This window comes from Bos indicus, chromosome 25 (genome assembly GCF_029378745.1).
Source record: "Bos indicus isolate NIAB-ARS_2022 breed Sahiwal x Tharparkar chromosome 25, NIAB-ARS_B.indTharparkar_mat_pri_1.0, whole genome shotgun sequence".
Lineage (NCBI taxonomy): Eukaryota > Metazoa > Chordata > Mammalia > Artiodactyla > Bovidae > Bos > Bos indicus.
The window spans coordinates 322,959-342,938 of NC_091784.1; the positions used below are offsets into that span (position 1 = coordinate 322,959).

At 39.8% G+C, this 19,980-nt stretch overlaps 1 long non-coding RNA gene across 3 annotated transcripts; it reads right to left on the reverse strand.

The window, feature by feature from the left end:
• Positions 1-1,471: 1,471 nt before the first annotated feature.
• On the reverse strand, positions 1,472-18,787 carry LOC139179653 (uncharacterized). 3 transcript variants are annotated; one of them, XR_011563962.1, is made up of 6 exons: positions 18,225-18,787; positions 11,837-12,162; positions 9,420-9,549; positions 7,454-7,599; positions 4,139-4,291; positions 1,472-1,609 (listed from the first exon to the last, which is right to left on the reverse strand). It is a non-coding gene; the product is annotated as an uncharacterized lncRNA (long non-coding RNA). The 3 variants fall into 3 exon arrangements; XR_011563963.1 differs by lacking the exon at positions 9,420-9,549; XR_011563961.1 differs by having other exon boundaries at positions 7,454-9,549.
• Positions 18,788-19,980: the final 1,193 nt, after the last annotated feature.

The window sequence follows — 19,980 nt, forward strand, 5'->3', positions numbered from 1 at the left end:
CAATCATGTCCGACTCTTTATGATCCTGCAGACTGTATCCCACCAAGCTCCTCCAACCATGGGGATTCTCCAGGCAAGAATACTGGAGTGGGTGGCCATTCTCTTCTCCAGGGGATTCTCCCAACCCAGGGATCAAACCTGCATCTCCTGCATTTCAGGTGGATTCCTTACCATCTGAGCCACCAGGGAAGTGCATAAATGGCTTCTGGGAAAAGAGTTATTGTTGAAGACCAAGTATTAAAATCAGTATTACATACAATACTCAAAACCTTTTTTCATTCTACAACCTGGTTGATCACTTTTCTCTCCTCTGACCCAGAACAGCCCACGCGTCAGCTGTTGAAGCCTTTCCCTGGCTATGAGTGACGTTGAATGAGAGTTAAGGAAAGCCTTGTGATAAAAGGAGTCATAGCTATTGTAATTTTTAAAATAACTCTTCCAACACTGCACTTTACATTTTTCTTTTTAAAAGAAATTCTCATGAAGAACAGCCATCACTGAAATCAGAAAGACTGCTTTTATCATTGTAATTATAACAATATTAATTATGCAGTTTATTACTATATTAAATCTAGAGGGTTTCTACTTCAAGTAAACACAATAAAATGAAACGTACATCAGCATGTTAAGAGCCAACTATTCATCTTTCAAAAGGATTCTCCAATTCAAAAAGGACTCACTGCAGCTTTTCTATAAATAAAAAAAATCCCTGTGGTCTTAAAAATAATTTTAAAATTGTAATTTACACATAATTTTCAGGAACTCTTCTATTATACAACACGATGCACAAACTGTGCATGTATATAGATCATGCCATAAAGAAAAAGCTCATACAAATTTCCCATAAGTTATCTAATTAACTGTGACTATAAGAATGAACATAAACATTGGTTGCAATGCATAGAAAACCACTAGAAAAATTTATGCTCATACTGTTTACTGTTTACAATTCTATGTAAGGACTTTACATTGCTAGTTTCTAAAGTGAAAAGAACTTTAATATGCCCATTATGCCATTTCCTAATTACTAATTTTTTGCAAACTTTTCTTTATTAATGATAGAAACATAAACATTCAGTTTGCCTGGTAGAATCACAGAAAATTTGAATTAGTTAAGTAAAATTTGATGACCCATAGGTAATAAATACTGCACATTACCCACAGAATCCCAGTGTCAGAATTGTGTACTGTAGGCATCAGAGACACAGAAATCCAGGAATCTGGAGAGAATGAGGAGCTCCAAGTCATAACCTGGTGGAACTGTGGTTTGTGAGTGTCAGATTACTTTCAACTAACATGCATATCTTGAAAAGAGCTGTTAAGTTCTTAGAACAAGGGAATTTTGAAGTCATGGTATATTTCTTTTGAAACAATGGCCTTCTCCAACTTAGTTCTAGAATTCCTAAGTAGCTGATGTTAGGAATTCTTCTTTTCCCAAATTTACCTTGGGCTTGGTAACATGGAGTTCTTTCACCATTTGAATATAATGCTTCTTCCATACACCCTGCTCATAGGGAGTTGGGGAGACATTGATATACCAGTTAAACCGTAAACATTTTAGCATCCAGAGGTGATCCAGTTCAGTTAAATTCTTCCAATGCCAGCTCACCTGGAGAAACAATGTTAAAAAACTATTCAGGTTACATGTCCACTTTCTCTAGGTTTTGAGCCGTCACCCTGGTACTGAGAGAACTTCTTTATTTTTTTTCTGGAGTGGGTTGCCATGCCCTCCTCCAAGGGATCTTCCTGACCCAGGGATCGAATCCACTTCTCTGCATTGCAGGCAGGTTCTTTACCACTGAGCCACTGGGGAAGTGGATTCATGGATTCATTCATGAATGAATCAGAGCAAACATAATTTTAACTTGATAAACCAGGCCTGGAATTCACAAGTAGTTTCTTTTTGGTCCTTTTTTTCCAAATCACAACCAAGTTACCTCTTACCTGAAGTGCTTCCTAACAAGGCAGGAAGATTTTTTTTAATTGGAGGATAATTACAACATTATGATGGTTTTGCCATACATTGGCCATAGGTATACATGTGTCCCCTCCAACCTGAACACCACTTCCACCTCCCTCCCCATCCCATCCCTCCAGGTTCTCAGAGAGCACTGGCTTTGGGTACCCCTTTTTCTTTTCTTTTCTTTTTTTTAATGTTAATTCAGACAGAATCCAAGTCAACTAATATTTATTGAGCACCTATTAACCATCCTCGTCACAACCTGAAGGGTAGTATAATTAATATTCTCCCCTTGCAAATGGGGAAACTAAGCTTCAGATAAGACTTTGGAACTTCCTAAAGATCTCTGGCTATGCCAAAGCCTTTGACTGTGTGGATCACAACAAACTGTGGAAAATTCTGAAAGAGATGGGAATACCAGACCATCTGACCTGCCTCTTGAGAAACCTGTATGCAGGTCAGGAAGCAACAGTTAGAACTGGACATGGAAAAACAGACTGGTTCCAAATAGGAAAAGGAGTACATCAAGGCTGTATATTGTCACCCAGCTTATTAACTTATATGCAGAGTACATCATGAGAAATGCTGGGCTGGAGAAAGCACAAGCTGGAATCAAGATTGCTGGGAGAAATATCAATGACCTCAGATATGCAGGTGACACCACCCTTACGGCAGAAAGTCAAGAAGAACTAAAGAGCCTCTTGATGAACGTGCAAGAGGAGAGTGAAAAAGTTGGCTTAAAGCTCAACATTCAGAAAACTAAGATCATGGCATCCAGTCCCATCACTTCATGGCAAAATAGATGGAGAAACAGTGGCTGACTATTTTTCTGGGCTCCAAAATCACTGCAGATGATGATTGAAGCCATGAAATTAAAAGATGCTTACTCCTTCGAAGGAAAGTTATGACCAACTTAGACAGCATATAAAAAAGAAGAGACGTTACTTTGCCAACAAAGGTCCGTCTAGCCAAGGCTATGGTTTCTCCAGTAGTCATGTATGGATGTGAGAGTTGGACTGTGAAGAAAGCTGAGCGCCAAAGAATTGATGCTTTTGAACTGTGGTGTTCGAGAAGACTCTTAAAAGTGCCTTGGACAGCAAGGAGATCCAACCAGTCCATCCTAAAGGAGATCAGTCCTGGGTGTTTATTGGAGGGACAGATGTTGAAGCTGAAACTCCATTACTTTGGCCACCTGATGTGAAGAGCTGACTCATTTGAAAAGACCCTGATGTTGGGAAAGAATGAAGGCAGGAGGAGAAGGGGACAACAGAGGATGAGATGGTTGGATGGCATCACCAACTCAATGGACGCGAGTTTGGGTAAACTCCGGGAGTTGGTGATGGACAGGGAGGCCTGGTGTGCTGCGATTCATGGGGTCACAAAGAGTCAGACACGACTGAGTGACTGAACTGAATTGAACTGAAGGATCTCTGGGAGTCTGCATATGAACGTTGTATGAAGGCTACAGAAACTCCAGTTGGCACATTGCTTATTTTTTTCATGATATGCTTCTGTTTTCCCTCCATGCTTATGATTTACCTAAATATATAAAGGGAACACAATGACTAATACTATATTGATGTGTCCTAAATAGCCTTTAAGATTCAATGAAGCATTAAGTATTTGTCCTGGGGAATTCCCTGGTGGTCTAGTGGCTAAGATTCTATGCTTTCAGTGCAGGGGGCCAGGGTTTGATCCCTAGTTAGGGAACTGGATTCTACGTGCTGCAACTGACACCTGGTGCAGCCAAATTAATACATTTTTTAAAAAGTATTCTGTACATTCCATTTTCATAGCATTATGGTCAATCCTACATATCCAGAAAATGGTGGAGGTGACCCTATTATGTGTAGTAGTTTTTAAAATAATTTATTCCAGGTTTTAAATAAGTCTTAGTAGAAACTAGAGTCAAGTCCATATATAAAGTTCAGACTAGGCATTCCATATCTCTTAACATGAATTGCAGAGATGGTAACTAGTCTTCACATTCATTTCATCTTTGGAAAACTGGCCTCTTTTTCAAGGTTAACTCAATAATAAATAATGTTTGAGTGCCCCCAAAAGGAGCAGAACACTCTGTAATGGAACTCACTACCCATCCATCTGTTTATCTATCTGTCTGTCTTCCTCCCTCCTTCCATCCATTGTGTACGGAGTTTCAAAGTTACCCAAACTCACGTCCATTGAGTTGGTGATGCCATCCAACCATCTCATCCTCTGTTGTCCCCTTCTCCTCTTGCCTTCAATCTTTCCCAACATCAGGGTCTTTTCAAGTGAGTCAGCTCTTCACATCAGGTGGCCAGTGTGTTATGTCCAGGATTATTTTATGGGCTGAAGATAAGACATGTAGGGGAGAGGGAAGCAGAGGTGGGGCACAAATAGGAGAAACAGTAGGTTCAGGATCTAGATGGAGGAAAAGGCTTAGAGGATCTTATACAACACTGCAGGCAGAAACAGAGATCACAACCACTTTGTGCAACCCAGAATGAAACTGCACTGCCCTTAATCCTCATATGGTTAGTTAATTCAATCAAGATCTGGGGTTTGGGAGGGAGGGGATGGGGAGAAAGTTTTTCTCAACTCTCATCCTTTTCCTCTTTTGACTTAGATCGGGTTTAGACCTGGGTAGTTAAGTTGGGGTTCCCCCTCCCCTGCACTGGGGATAGATAAAATTTTGCTTTGTTTTTGATTTTTGCTGCTTTTTGTTTGTTTAAAACTAAACAGGAATGAGGAAAGTTGAGGGTGGGGAAGCTCTTTCAAAACTGTAAGACAACCGCCACCACATTTTCAAACAGCTCAAAGCTCATCTTGGTGCAATGACTTTATTGTTTACTTTAAATCTAGCTAAAGAACAATTGCCTCACAGTCAGTTCTGGGAAATAAAATAAAATGTTGAAATCTACCAAGATTGACATATGGTACACATAGATGATAAGATTATCTATTTCGTATCACATCTCCCTGGAATGATAACATTCTCATTGTGAAAAACATGGAAAATTCTGAGAAACCTGAAGAAAAACAATACCCAGAACCCTGTCAATCAGAGATGACCAAACATTATCAACAAGCTGGTAGAGTTATTTTCCTTTCTGTTTTTCAGGTATATATGAAAGCAAAATTGGGAAACTGCATGCAATTTAAAATCATGCTTTCTTCATTTTACACATAATAAGCATCTCTGTTCTTCCAAAACATGTTTTCTAATGACTGCCTAATAATTCTTTATATGGCAGAATGATACTCTATTACTGGGCATTTAAAACACTATGTTTTTTTAAAAAACAAATTGTTTCAATTTTAGAATAATATGTGTACATTAATACTAAATTCAAAGATACCAAGGGGCACACTGTAAAAAAAATAAAAAATAAAAAAAGCCTCTCTCATCCTTGTCATGTAGCCACTCATTTCCCTCTGTGAATGTAACCATTGTTACTGGCTTCTTGTGTGCCATTCCAGAAGAGCAACAAATATGGATACATTCTTTTATTCTTCCAAAGTGGTAGGATAATTCTGCACCTTTGTTGTTTTATTGATGATATATTGAGGAGATAGTTGCAACCAGTCTGCTATTAGCAGACATTTCCATTGTTTCCAACCTTTTGCTACTACAAACAATGATGCAATATTCTTATATAGACATACATTTTGCATGTGTTGAAGTATACCCATCAGACAAATTCCAAGAAGTGAAACTACTGGCCAAAGGTAATCTTGTTTTTTTTTAATTAAAAAGATTTTTAAAGTTTTTAGCCATGTCTCATGGCTTGCAGGATCTCAGTTCCCCGACCAGGGATCAAACTCACACCCTTGGTAGTGAAAGCCACTGGATCGCCAGGGAATGTCCAGGAATCTTTATTTAAAAATTGGGTACTACCAAATTGTTCTCCTTGGTGTTTGCATCAATTTATCTATGAAGGTGCAACATATGAAGGTGCTTGTTTCCCCACACCCCTAACAATATAAAATGTTATCATTAAAAAAGAAACTCAATCCATCTGAGTCACAAACGATGGCATGAAAATGAGGCTAAGCATTTTATCTATTTTCGAAACATCTGCTTTTCTTTCTGTGAACTATTTGCTCACTTCCTTTGCTCATTTTTCTGCTAGGCTTTGCTTTTTTTTTCTTCTTAATGTAGATTTATAGTCGTTCTGTAAAAAATAAGAAAATTACCCCTTTGCTGGCAATATGTTTTTCCCCGGATTATTTTAATTTTGGGGGGCCACACTGCAGCAGCTTGTGGGTTCATAGTCTCCCGGCCAGGGGCTGAACCTGAGCCCTAATCAGTGAAAGCACTGAGTCCTAACCACTCCCAGGGAGCTCCCTCCTGTTTACTGTCTGTATTTATTTACAGTTTTCTTCTCGATGGAGAAAATTTTAACTTTTATAATCACAACTTAAAATCTTGCTTTCTTTATTTATAAAGCATATATAATATATATACAAAATATATAAAATAAATAAAGATTTTAAGTTATACATTTTCTTTGAGGCTCTGAATATTATAGATTACTCACAAAGTCTTCCTTCCCTAGATTTCCTTTAATTACATTTTTTCCCCTTTAGTCATGCCTGGTGGCTTACAGGATCTTAGTTCCCCAAACAGGGATTGAACTTCTGCCCTCAGCAGTGAAAGAGCAGAGACTTAACCACTGGACCAGGGAATTCCCTCCTTTGAGTAGGGAATGGTTTTCCATAATTTCATATCAATCTTTTATCCTTCTAGAATTTTTTTCCAGATACTGCCCAATTGTCCCAGCACCAATTATTAAATACGTCATCTATCTTACTGCATTCATTTTCTTAATTTTTTTTCATTTTCTTAATTTTAAAAACTAAAGTTACCCTGTGAATGCACAGTAACAGGGAATTTCTGGTCTTTCTAGACTATGAAAAGAAATCAACAAAATGACTATCAATTTTATATCTTAAAAAATATACTTGAATACATCGTGAAATTATTTGCAAGAACATAATGGTCAGATGCTTTTCCAACCTGTGAGGACATTTGCCCACTCTGAACTCCTTTAGTCTCACATGCTTCTGTATTTATCACATTAGCACCTTATTTCATGCTTTTCTATTTATGAATGGCCTGCACTCTACACTCTTAAGTTTTACTATGGTCCTCTGCTGTGCAATATAAGGCTATTCTGATGATGAACCATTATATACATGTGTATATATTTCCCCAACTGGCTAATACTATTTTACGGACACTTAGCGATGGCTTACTTTTTCTCTCCTTTGAGCACTAAGTGCACAGCCAGACACAAAGAGATGGGGCCAATCCAAACTGTGCAAACGAAATGCGGTGAGCATCTTGTCGGTGCTCGGTTTTGTATGCGTGCTTTCTTTTTTCCCTCAAGGTTCAGTGTTTTCTAGGCTGTCTTTACAAAACACCGAACCCTGCTTCTTTATCTGTGCCTGTGCACAGTGACAAAGGCTTTGGGGGTCCAGGAAAGAAAAGATGTATAAAGATAACACCTTTGGGAGCTTGGTCGTAAAATCCAGAGCTTCTGCTGGAATTTTCTCCTGAAGCTTTCAACAGCAGAACTTTGCTGTGACAGGGAGCAGCGTTCTAACAGGACTGTCAGGATTCTTCTCCTCTGAGTGTCCATCCATTTGTCAAACTGGAAAAAAAAAAAGCAAAGCAAAGCAAAAAAAAAAAAAAAAAGCTCCAGGTTTAGTCTGACACCAGAGACGCATTATGAAAGAGATAAAGAACTGCATAGAAAGTGAGTTTAGTAACTTATTCTTAACGAATTGCATGCATTTCTTTCCCTAACAAGTACACCCCATGTTTTGCCACCTACCTGTTCTTTCTCACATGTGTGTGTGTGAGCCCAAGCAAGGCCGGTGTGGACATAGACATGCACTTGACCTCAAAACTTGGAGTTACAGAAAAATTTGGGAGCTGGTCATAGTCGTAAACTGAGAATATATACAGACTTGTAAAATGTAGATCTTTAACTTCTGATGGGGCTATATCCCAATTAATCCATCATAAGTTGAAAGTATCATAAATTAAAAATGCACATAATACACTTAACCTACCAAACATCCTAGCTTAGCCCAGTCTACCTTAACGTGCTCAGAACGCTTACATGAACCCTGATGATCCTTGCTGTTGTTTAGTCACTCAGTCATGTCCAGCTGTTTTGTGACCCCATAGACTGTAGCTCAGCAGGCTCCTGTGTCCATGGGATTCTCCAGGCAAGAATACTGGAGTGGGTTGCCGTGCCCTCCTCCATGGGATCTTCCTGACCTAGGAGTCAAACCTGAGTCTCCTGCATTGACAGAGGTATTCTTTATCACTGAGCCACCAGGGAAGCCCTCACATGAACCTACAGTTGGGCAAAATCATCTACCACAAAGCCTATTTTAGAAGAAAGCGTTGACTAGTTCATGTAATTTATTGACTACTACACCTGGAGAAGGGAATGGCAACCCACTGCAGTATTCTTGCCTGGAGAGTTCCATAGACAGAGGAGCCTGGTGGGCTACAGGCCATGGGGTTGCACAGAGTTGGACATGACTGACACAACTTAGCATGTATACAAGCACACTGAATGTGAAACCAGAATGGCTGTCTGGGTACTGATGGTTTTAAATGTATTTGGCCTGTACTCTTGTGACCGAGTGGCTGACTGGAAGCTGTGGCTCAGTGGCTGCCCAGAACCATAAATAAGTATCCTACTGCACATGGCTAGCCACCCCTCCCCAAAAAAACCCAAATACAAAATTTTAAATATGGTATCCACTGAACGTCTATCACTTTTGCATCACTGTAAAGCCAAAAAGTTGCTAAGCCAAAGCATCTTAAGCCACGGACTGTCTGTACAACCTTAAGAGAAGACACCTGGGCAGTCAGTCTTCGCCCATAGTTTACATCAGCTCATTAGTGATTAAAACTCCAGGACCAGAAACAAACCTTTGCGTTCACAATTAGAGATAAGGCAACACAAGCAAATATCTCTGAGAAGGGGGAGTATATAGGGTTAAAGTCCTGTGTGTGTGTGTGTTCTCAGTCACTCACTCTTGTCTGACTCTTTGCTGAGCCCGCTAGGCTCCTCTGTCCATGGAATTTTCCAGGCAAGAATACTGGGATGAGGTGCCATTTCCTTTTCCTAGGGATCTTCCCGACCCAGGGATCGAACTTGTGTCTTTTGGGTCTCCTGCATTGGCAGGTGGATTCTTTACTAAACACTAGCACCACCTGGGAAGCTCCAGTTAAAGTCTTGCTGCTGCTGCTGCTAAGTCGCTTCAGTCGTGTCCAACTCTGTGCGACCCCATAGACGGCTGCCCACCAGGCTCCCCCGTCCCTTGGATTCTCCAGGCAAGAACACTGGAGTGGGTTGCCATTTCCTTCTCCAATGCATGAAGGTGAAAAAAGAAAGTGAAGTCGCTCAGTTGTGTCTGACTCTTAGCGACCCCATGCACTGCAGCTTACCAGGCTCCTCAGCCCATGGGATTTTCCAGGCAAGAGTACTGGAGTGGGGTGCCATCGCCTTCTCCGAGTTAAAGTCCTACTAATATGTAAATGATTGATATGATTGGAAAGGAAAAGTTGATAGGAGGACCTGGAAAAAAAAAAAAAGAGTGCCAGAGACAGGAAGTACATGCCAAAGCAATCTGGGGCATACCAAACAAACGCTTGGGTTACTTCACAATTTTCCCCAGTGATGACCCCAAACCAGTCCCAAGATTAGTGACTCATCAAAGATGAGAGCGTGAGAGCTGGCCAAAATCAAAAGAAAGGTTCTTATGGGAACAGCTAGCAGCAGAAGGAGCTGTTATCAGAGTCTAAACCTCTGTTTTTCTTCTTTAGTCCATTAGAGAAGAGAAAACAGGAAAGTTTGGGGCTACTTGTATTTTATACACTATTGCATTTCATCAATAGATATTCTCTAGTTAGTATAAAGTAATCAGAATTTTATAATACTTTACTTTTAATCATAAAATACATTGACCACCTAAAAAGGCATGAAAGTGAAAGTGAAGGCATTTCCAACTCTTTGCGACCCCATGGACTGTAGCCTATCAGGCGTCTCTGTCCATGGGATTTTCCAGGCAAGAGTGCTGGAGTGGATTGCCATTTCCTTCTCCAGGGGATCTTCCCGACCCAGGAATCGAACCTGGGTTTCTCACATTACAGGCAGACGCTTTTACCATCTGAGCCACCAGGGAAGCCCTTTAAAAAAAAAAAAGGCATACAAAGTAAAAATGTATTTTAAGCCTTATGACAAGTCAACTTCTTTGTAATCATAGGATCTATTTTTTTAATTAGTTGGAGTACTTCTTGATTAAAACCTTCCTTGGAAGTCCAGTGGTTAAGAATCTGCCAGTGCAGTGGACATGGGTTCCATCCCTGGTCTGGGATGATTCCACCTGCTGCAAGGCAAGTAAGCCTAAGAGCCACAACTCTTGAGCCCACATGCCACAGCCCCTGAAGCACAAGCACCCTAGAGCCTGTGCTCTGCAACCAGAGAAGCCACTGCAGTAGGAAGACTGCGTCCTGCAAGTAGGGAGGAGTGGTCCCATGCTCACGACAACTAGGGAAAGCCTGCACACAGCAACGAAGATGCAGCTCAACCATAAACAAATAAATAAAAAGAATCTGCCTTCCAATGCAAGGGACTAGGGTTGATAACCTGCTCGGGGAACTAAGAGCCCACATGCCACAACTGGAGAAAGCCTGTGTTGCAACAAAGACCCAGTGCAGCCAAACCAAAGATTTTTAAATAAAACAAAAACTATTCACTGTTACCAGATCTTTTCAGCGCTCATCAATCTCACTTTGGACACTATCATTCAAGGGGGAGGGGGGACTCTCAAATGAAAAAAAAAGAAAAAAAAAAAAACATCAGAAACCTTAATTTACAAATAAGTAATAAAATGTATTCATGTATGAATGTTCCCAGATTTCCTCTCCGCCTGTTTCTGCACAGTCCATATTTCTAACTAACATAATATGAGACTTCTTTCCTTTGGGGATGGGTTATTAGAATGATAGAGAAGCCAGACCAGAGTGGTGAGGGCCAGGGGAAGGACCAGCCCACGATGCTGCAGTGATCTCTAAAACAAGGAGCCAGTGGGGGGCATATGGAGACAGGAGAGCTGCAGGGTTTTGGCATGTAGGCAGTCTGTGGAGGTTCAGACTGTAACTGCCTTTCCAGCAGTTATACAGTGTGAGAGAACTGGGGAATGAAGAGAGGGGATCTGGTAAGTAGTGTTATGAGTTCTGAATTGGATCCCCTGTGATTTTTCTTTGAGAGACAACATGAAAATTGGTATTCATCTTTAAAACTACTTTGGGCAGTGCTACGTGCTACTCTGTAGAAACTGAGCTATGTGGGGACCCAGGATGATGAGGGAAGAAATGTTTATGGGATATAATTATCACTACAGTAAATCAGAAATAACCCCAAATGCCTCACAATAGTGAATCAGCTCAGCAACATGATAAGAGAAAATACGGCATTAAGGATGCATGGGGGCTTTGGGAGTGAGGCCATTCAGAGTCACATTGATTGAATAATTATATCGAAATTTAGAGTTACTGGGAAGATTAAAGAAATGAAAATATGTATAAAATTCCTAAAAGAGTGTATGACTCATTGTACTCATGGTAGCTAATTTTATAAATGGTGGTCCCCAAACTTTTTGGCACCAGGGATCAGTTTCATAGAAGAGAATTTTTCCACGGACGGGGGGAACAGGCAGGTAGGGATGGCTTCGGGGTGATTCAAGCGCATTGCATTTTATTGTAGTTCAGTCACTCAGTCATTCTGACTCTGCACCTCCATGGGCTGCAGCATGCCAGACTTCCCTGTCCTTCGCCATCTGCTGGAGCTGGCTCACACTCACCTCCATTGGGTCAGTGATGTTTTCCTACCCTCTGGTCCTCTGTCGTCCCCTTCTCCTCCTGCCTTTAATCTTTCCCAGCATCAGTCTTTTCTAATGAGTCGGCTCTTCACATCTGGTGGCCCAAGTATGGAGTTTCAGCTTCAGCATCAGTCCTTCCAATGAATAATCAGGACTGACTTCCTTTAGGATTGACTGGTTTGATCTCCTTGCAGTTCAAGGGACTCTCAAGAGTCTTCTCCAACACCACAGTTCAAAAGCATCCATTCTTCATCACTCAGCCTTCTTTATGGTTCAACTCTCGCATCCATACATGACTCCTGGAAAAACTACAGCATTACATTTATTGTGCACTTTATTTCTAATGTGATACCACTGCTGATCTGATGAGAGGTACCAATGGGTCTGTGGCCCAGAGGTTGGGGACCCCTGTTAGAACATATCATAGTGATGTTAAAAATAATAAGCATGAGGGGTAAATCATTAGATATACAATAATTAAATTACAAAGCATAAAGTTACCATGTTTGTACATTAACAAGGACAGGAAGCACATTTGCAAGGATTGAGGTCAGCTCAATTATTGTCACGGATGCCCAGAAGAAGAGAACAGGCTCAGATTGAAGAACAGTGATTTAGAATGAATATAAAAGAACATTAGGATTATAAAGTGCTGAAGAAATCTATAAAAGAAAACATTCAAACCTTTTCCTCTAGAGATTAAAAAGATAATTACATTGGTTTCTCATCTATTTCCCTGATTATAACAGTCAAAGATAATTTATATTTGGCTTTGATAGATGTTCTTGCCTTGGGGGTTTCTCCTTTCTAATTGTGTTTATTTAGTCTAATAGAAAACGAATTTGCATTCCTTGAACTTCTACCAGTTGAAGGTGGGTAGATGACTGAGAAGAATGCTTAACAGCTGGGGGAAATCCCCTTGGAATTTAAAAGGTGCTGGGAATAATCCAAAAAGTAGATAATCCATGGAAGAATTAACTCTACATGAATTTGGTAATCGCCCAGTATCTTTCTCTTTTTTAAAAAAATTGCTAAATTGAAGCATTGTTATTTTACAATCTTTTAGGTATCTAGCATATTGATTTATATATGTATACACACACACACACACACACACACATATTCTGTTTTAGATTCTTTTCCGCTGTAGGTTATAATAAGATATTGGATATAGTTCCTTCTGCTATACAGTAGGTTCCTGGGTTTTTTTTTTTTTTTTTCAATTATTATATATATATATATATATATATATATATATATATAGTAGTATATATATCTGTCCCACATCACTTGCTTCAGCTCTTCAAGAAAAAAGAGCCATACCATCACAGCCAGGGATCTAATGTGTGAGGTAGGGGAGCAGCTAAGACCGTTTTCTTATCCTAGTACCATGTATGATACCTCATTTTACAGTTAGTTCCTTTTTAATATTAATATCATATAATTAGTATACGACATTGTGCTACATTATTTTATGCTATACTATCTTATATGACCATCACTGGTGACTCAGTGGAAAAGAATACGTCTGCCAAGCAGGAGACAGGGGGTCAATCCCTGGGTCAGGAAGATCCCTTGAAGAAGGAAATGGCAACTGGCTCCAGTATTCTTGCTTGGGAAATCACATGGACAGAGGAGCCTGGTGGGTTTACAGTCCACGGGGTCGCAAAAGACTCAGACATGACTTAGTTACTAAACAGCAACAATACTATCTTATATCATATCATAATTATATTTTATAGTTACTTTTAATGCCTTTCAGGATTTCTTGACAATAGGATTGTGAAAATCCCATTTTCAGAGTAGTTGTTACAAGGATTCTTGCTGCACTTTCAAGATGTGAGGACCATTGCTAGGGCATCAGCGCCACTCATCGCACACCAAATGGCAAGGAAAGGAAAGTTCTCAGGCAGTGAGGTCAAGATGAAGGAAGAGGCTGTTTTTTTTTTTTTTTTTTTTTTTGCTTTTTGGTTATATTATCCTGGGCTTCACTGGTGGCTCAGCTGGTAAAGAATCTGTCTGCAATGCAGGAGACCTGGGTTTGATCCCTGGGTTGGGAAGATCCCCTGGAGAAGAAAATGGCAACCCACGCCAATATTCTTGCTTGGAAAATCCCATGGACAGAGAAACTTGGCGGGCTATAGTTCATGGGGTCGCAAAAGAGTCAGACACGACTGAGCATGCACACATGGCTAAATATAAAATACTTTTGGATTGTCTATCATTGAATAGGTTTCACATTACATCTTGCCCTTTACTATCCAGATTGTTTTTAAAAGTGACTTTACTTCTAATATGAGATTGAGCTTTAAAGCCAATACTTGACTCGTACAATGAAAATCCCAAGTAATGCTAAGTTTAAAAATCAGTATCCTTGGGCTTCCCTGGTGGCTCAGTGGTAAAGAATCTACCTGCCAACGCAGGTAACATGGGTTTGATCCCTGATCTGGGAAGATCCTACATGCAGCGGAGCAACTAAGCCCGTGTGCCACAACTACTGAGCCTGTGTTGATCCCATGCACCACAACTTAAACGAGAAGGCTCTACAGCCCAGTCTCTGCAACAAGAGAAGCCCTGGCAATGAGAAGCTTGTACACCACAACTATAGAAAAGCCTGTACAGCGAGGAAGACTCAGCACAACCATAAATAAAGGGAAATTAAAAACAAACAAACAAAAAAACCCTGTATGCTTACTTACTTCTCTCCTTTCTTTTTTTTTTATTGAAAATGCATTCCTTATGCTATCAATCTGTTATGTTGTTCATAAAACACACAGACAAATAAAGCCTAAACCTAAACTGGAGAGAGAAAACTGAATAAAAATAAACTGGAAATATCCCCTTCAAACTTAATTCCTGTGGCTTTCATGGAGGTGTAAAGATTACCATATAATCTAGTGAATTTATGGAATAAGTTTGTTGTTGGGCAAAAGAGAAAAACCAGTGAGTACCATTTATTCATTTAGAAAATATTTATTAAATGCCTGATAGCATCAAGCAATGTACAACAAGGAGCATGGTAAAACCATGCCTGACCCTATAGTTTGGTTGATTGGAGTAGAGAGATAATTAGTGATCTTTGCAAATATCAGTGACCTTTGAAATATAGGCTTCTATTAGTTATGGTAAAAGAAAAGAATTAACAAGATCTTTTTCAAAGTTTGAAGACCTTGAATTTTATCTAGGGTGATATTAAAAATGTTGAACAACTGGCAATGCTATCAACCAATCAAAATCAGCAGAGGCTGCTCAGCCATACCAATGAATTCTGCCTGAACATTAGCCCTGGTTATATTAATTTAGGGATTTACATTCATAGTAAGTAGAATGAAAATGCAAATATAGTCATTTTAAATATGTCCCTTTTTATTTTATCTATTTGCTTTTTTTATAAGTCTCTTTTTTAAGTTGTTGGTAACAAAGTTAGTTTAAAAACACAAATACAATATGAGAAAAACTTAGCTAGATTTTAAATTTCGGGTATTTCTCATTTTGCCATTTTTAGTGAATTTATTTTATAAAATTTTATTATTATTTTGAATAGATATTACCTTCACATGATTAAAAACATTCACATGATTAAAAATTCAAAAGACACAAAAGGCTCTCCAGGTAAGAGTCTCTTCCACCCTTTAGACAGTTTTCCTGTCTGAAGGAAATCAATATTGCCCCTTTTCTTGTAAAAGTAAAAGTAAAGTGAAGTCGATCAGTCATGTCCAACTCTTTGCGACCCCACGATTGTAACCTGCCAGGCTCCTCTGTCCATGGGGTTTTCCAGGCAAGAATACTGGAATGGGTTGCCATTTCTTTCTCCAGAGGATATGTAAAGTCTTCCAGAAACATTGTGTACATGACTTTTTTTTCCTTCTTTAGGTTAGTAAATATCTTTAGACTGGAGCTTGTAGACCAGCACAGAAAAGAAGTGGTGACTAAATCAGACAAACAAGAACAGTAAGATACAGAGCTTTATGATGGATTGAATGTTTATGTCACCCCTAATTCCGAAATTGAAACCCTAACCCTGTGGTAATGACCCAGGGAGGTAGGTGGGGCCTTTGAGAGGATTAGGTCATGAGGGAGAGCATTCGCATATGGGATTGCGAGCATCCATGTTCAATCGCTCAGTTGTGTCTGACTCTTTGCCACCCCATGGATTGTAGCCCACCAGGCTTCTCTGTTGATGGGATTTCCCAGACAAGAATACTGGAGTGGGTTGCCACTTCCTATTCCAGGGGATCTTCCTGACCCAGACAGCAAACCAGAGTTTCCTGATTGGCAGGCGGATTCTTTACCACTGAGCCACCAGGGAAGCCCTCATGAATGGGTTTAGTGTCCTTTATTAAAGAGACTACAGAGTGACCTTTAGCCCTTTTGTCATGTGAAGACACATGGAGAGTCTCTGAGCCAGAAAGCAGGTTCCCAGCAGACATCGAGTCTGCTAGCACTTTGATCTTGGACTTTCCGGCCTCTAGAACTATGAGAAATAAGTTTTCTGCTGTTTATAAGCCCCCGCCCCCACCAGTGTTCTGTTATAGCACCTGGAATGGACTAAGACATACGGAAAATGAATCTCAGTAACTCACAGGGTAGGATATTCTGTCTACTGCTATATTCTGGGGCAAAGATGCTCCGTTAAAAGGAAAGAAGGCTTTGACTGTATGCTTTAAAGATGGACTATTTCAAGTTCATTATATACATCTAGAGTTAAAGAAATCAAAGCATAATTTTTTAAAAGGGATCCTGATTTGTTTTTTTAAATTAAGGTACAATTCATACACCACACCACCCAGCATTTTCATATATTCACAAGGCTGTAAAGCCAGCACTACTGTCTAATTTCAGAACCTTTTCATTACCCCCCAAAATGAAGTCCATACCCATTACAGTCAGTCACTCCTCCCCTGCTCCCTGGCCCCTAGAAACCACTCATCTATTTTCTGTCTGTATGGATTTGTCTATTTTGAATATTTCATATAAATGGAATCATATGCTAGATGGCTTCAGTGTCTGGTTTCTTTCACTCAGCATACTATGTTCAAAGTTTATGTTGTAGCGTATATCAGTACTTCATTCTTTTTTCTTGCCCATGCTTTTTAAAATTTAACCATTTTTAAGTGTACAGTTCAGTGACATGATGCATACTCACACTGTTGTGCAACATACCCACCATCCGTCTGCAGAACTGTTTTTAAAACTCAAGCTGAAACTCTACCAGTTAAGTAACATCCCTATTTCTTCGTAACCTGTATTTTACTTTCTTTCTCTGTGAATTTGCCTATTCTAAGAACTTCATAAAAGTGGAGTCAAACAATATTGGTCCTTTTGTGTCTGGTTTATTTCACGTAGCACAATATCTTCAAAGTTCACTCATGAGTAGCTTGAAACAGAACTGCCTTCATTTTCAGGCTGAACACTGTTCCATTGTTTGGCTAGACCCCATTTTGTTTATCCATTTCTCACCAAATGGACGTTTGGGTGTTTACATTTTTGACAATTATGAATAATGCCACTGTGAACATTAGTGTACACATTTTTGTATGACCATGTTTCCAGTTCTCTTGGGTGGAAGAGACTCTCAGTGAGAACTATAGAGGAATTTGATGAGTAATACACATTAGCCAGAGATGGATAAAGTCCCCTCATACAAACATTTGAGTTTCGAACTTTCAAAGATGCGAATGTGTGTTTGCATGTCCAATCACATTAGTTCATGCGTCTGGCGTGCATGGTCATGTGTGTCCATCCACTACAGGTGGCTGTGCTTTTGTGTACTTTACAGTACAGTAGAGCAGTTTTTAAATTTCAAGCCCAGGATGTCTGGAAGCAAGCTTACAAACAGCGGGGTGTAGCCAGTTGTGTTAGTTGGGTACCGAGGCTGACTGTGTTGGATTTACGATCAAATTGGACCTATGAATTCGCTTTTGGAACAGAACTCATTCATACAGAGTGGACTTACTGTACTTTGATCATGGACAATGGTCATTGAGACCGTGTTTCCTTTGAGGAAGTGTGAAAGTAACTTAGATATGGATATATAGATTTATATACATTCCTTTGTTAATGTTCTTTTTCATTATGGTTTATTCCAGGATACTAGATATAGTTCCCTGTGCTATACAGTAGGACCTTGTTGCTTAGCCATTCTAAATGTAATAGCTTGCATCTACCAACCCCAAACTCCTGGTCTGTCCTGCTCCCTCCTCTCCTCCCACTTGGCAACCACAGGTCTGATCTCTACGTCTGTGAGTCTGTTTCTGTTTTGAGGGCAGGTTCATTGGTGCCACAGTTTAGATTCCACATATAAGTGATATTCATATGGTGTTTGTCTTTCTCTTTCTGACTTAGAATCAAGTATACTTTAAATAGTTACCCATTTTCCAAGCAGAGCTCTTCTTGCTTCAAATACTTACAATTAAAAAAAAAAAGATGGAATGATTTCATATTTTGTGGTTCAAAATACCCATTAAAAAGACATCATTAGGACTTCCCTGATGGTCCAGTGGTTAAATATCTGCCTGCCAATGCAGGGGACATTGGCTCAACCCTTTGTGCCAAAAGATTCCACATGCCTAGGTGCAACTGAGCACAAGCGCTACAGGAACTGAAGCCTGCATGCCCTAGAGCCCTGCTCCCCAACAAGAGAAGCCACCATAATGAGAAGCCTGCTCACTGCAGCCAGAGAGTGGCCCCTGCCTGCCAAAACTAAAGAAAGCCCATGCACAGCAATGAAAACCCAGCACAGTCAAAAATAAAATAAATGAATTTTAAAAAGACATCATTAAAGGATCAATCACGAAATATTGCCAGTCTTTTCCATTTTATCAACTGAGTATAAAGAGACAGATTTTGTACCTGAAAGGGTAACTTTATTTATAACTTGGGCAAACTTTCCTTTTTCTCAGTTTCTCCATGTGAGACAATTCATCTTAGAGAATAAATAATTTTTTAAAGGCAAGAAATAGGAAAAGAATGGAACTATAAAGTGAAATCATTTTTGGAATATGAAAGGCGATGACAAAACTGACAAAGGAAAAATAGGAAAACGGACAACCTCCCTCCAAATATTTCAGCATGACTAGTATTAGAACTTGTGAAATTTATGAGTGAGTAGCTCTGTTTTTTTTTTATTTCATGAGTTCACATACCAGTGGGTGTACATTACATATATGTTTGCATATGTGCACCTCTGGGCTTATAGCTCAGTGTTTAACTGTATAGGTTTGTTGTTATATACCATTGAGGACAGAAACTATGTCTTATTCACCTTGACTTCTCCACTGCAGAGTGCTCTATGTGGCATATTACAAGTGCTCAAGCTTGCTGGAAGGAATGAATATGCTTGTGACAAATGAATATCCTTTGGATGTATGGCTACCATGTGAGTGTATTTACATATTAGTGGAGAGGTGTTTTCCTGAGCTTCAGTCACTTGTGTATCTATCTGAATGGGTGAGGAAGGGACAACTCGAGTGAGGAGGTTTGGCAGAGGAGGGCAAGCTGGAGCCAGGAAGCAAGAGACAGCAGGTAACAGGCGTGACTGTCTCTCTGGCGCCCACCCTGCGCTCTGTGGGCTTTCAAAATCGGGCTCCATGTTTTCCCTTCCTCCTGGCACTTTCTAAATTCTCTTGCACTATTCCTATTTAGAAACTAGCTCAGGGCTATTTCTTCCCTTTTGTGGAGGAGGATGAGGAGCTGGTTTCATGCTTCCAACAGATCTGTTTTCCTTTCTTTTTTTAGACTCTCAAATTCTGCTTTCAAAGGGCAGGCAAAATGGAGACTGAAATAATTGATTCAACAACAACCTCAAGGCCGTAAAATGCCATCTTTGCTACTAACCAGGGAATATCATATATCACAAGTAGACACTTTTTATACTTTAGAGAAGAAGAAAAAGAATACCATTTTCTCCTCCCTCCTAATTAACTGCCCCTTGGGCTACTAGGACCCTCAAATAACAGTGACAGATGATCTCAGAATTTCTAGATAATAGAAATAGTAGAGGGGATTTCCTGGGTGGTCCAGTGGTTAAGATTCTGTGTTTCTGCTGCAGAAAGCAAGGGTTCAATCCCTGGTTGGGCGATTAAGGTCCCACAGGCCAATGAAGTGGTCAAAACAAGCAAACAAAG